This window comes from Sorex fumeus, unplaced genomic scaffold (assembly GCF_029834395.1).
Source record: "Sorex fumeus unplaced genomic scaffold, SorFum_2.1 ptg000032l, whole genome shotgun sequence".
Classification (NCBI taxonomy): domain Eukaryota; kingdom Metazoa; phylum Chordata; class Mammalia; order Eulipotyphla; family Soricidae; genus Sorex; species Sorex fumeus.
The window spans coordinates 8,939,042-8,940,533 of NW_026606089.1; the positions used below are offsets into that span (position 1 = coordinate 8,939,042).

At 38.3% G+C, this 1,492-nt stretch overlaps 1 pseudogene; it reads right to left on the minus strand.

Moving 5' to 3' along the window:
- Window positions 1-500: 500 nt before the first annotated feature.
- LOC130025821 (uncharacterized) lies at window positions 501-599 on the minus strand (annotated as a pseudogene).
- Window positions 600-1,492: the final 893 nt, after the last annotated feature.

Consider the following 1,492-nt stretch of genomic DNA (forward strand, 5'->3'; position numbering starts at 1 on the left):
ATCTCCAACTAATATTGTGTTGCTATCAATGTTTTTCTTTAAGTCTATTAGAAGTTGTTTTTAAGTATTTTGCTGGTCTGTCATGAGGAGAATCTACATTGAGGAGGGTGAGTTTTTTCTGATGCACAGATCCCATGATCATGAATAAATGACCTTCACTGTCTCTTATAACCTATAGCCTGAAGTCCATGTAGTCTGATACTAGTATGGCCACTCCAGCTTTGTGGAGGTGTTCTTTTCTTTCTTGAAGAATTGTTTTCCAGCCTTTGACTTTGAGCCCATGGTTGCTTTGATTGTTCAGAAGTTTTTCTTCAGGCAGCAGAATGTTGGGTTCAGTTTTATAACTCATCATCCCATTCTGTGCCTCTGAATTGGCACATTTAGTCCATTGACATTGAGAGAGATTGTAGTGATGGGGATTTGTGCCATCTTTATGTAGAATTTTTGTACTTGTGGGGATTGTCTTAGCTTAAAGTCGCCCTGTTAATTCTTCTTGCAACAACAATATGGAACACTTTACAAGTTTGCATGTCATCTCTGTGCAAGGACTATGCTAATCTATGTATCATTTCAATTTTAGTATATATGTCATCAAATATAGTATGAGTTAATTTTTCCATATTTTTCTCTACTTATTAATTTGAGGGTTGTCCTTACTCACTCCTATGGCAGACAGTGATTCCTAAGCAAGGTATGTATTTCAAAGCAGCTTGAATAGATAGACTTAGAACTTTAATGTCCCAGAAAGAAAAATATGGTTTTTACCATATTATCTTTTTCCATACCCAAGGCATCAGTTTTACAAAATAATTCTTTTGGAAGATAGTATATGAGTCTTGTTTAATGCCCTTCCCTGAAACCTTCATTAAGACCATTAAACTAGAGCCTTTTGCTGTTCTCACCTCAGTCCCTTGTACATCTCCAGGAAAAGGTGGATGGGGTTGTCTGCAATTTGACCACCTTGAATTTAAGTCGGATTTTTCTCCTGAATGAAGAGGTGAGGAGCATATTGATGATTTCATTCCACCTTATTACAAGTTCAACTTGAACCGAAGGTGAGACTCATGAGGCTCCTGTAAAGGACAGAAAAAAGGGTCTCAGTGAAGTTTAATGGCCAACACATATTAGCAACACAGATGACTCAAAGTAGCCTGTGTGCATCTTTGTGTATAGTGAGTTTCATATCTACTGAGAGTGATTCTCAGTCATAACACACAGGCAAAACAGCCCTGTAATTAAAAATCTAGTTCTCTGAGCAGAGTGGGGTCTCTGAGGTGATTGAACAAGTGTATAGTAATTTATTACTAAGCACATAAGTAGTTTGAATGATGTGTACTTTTCGATCTAAAATTAATTCCAAATATGTATAAAATGACAGTCTCCTGACCCCGCACCTGGCTTTCCTCACCTGGGTACCTTGGAGGGGGCGGGGTGAGTTTCCCTCACCTCCTGATTAGAGTCCCGGTAGCTGATGAACTCTGCTACCAGCTAT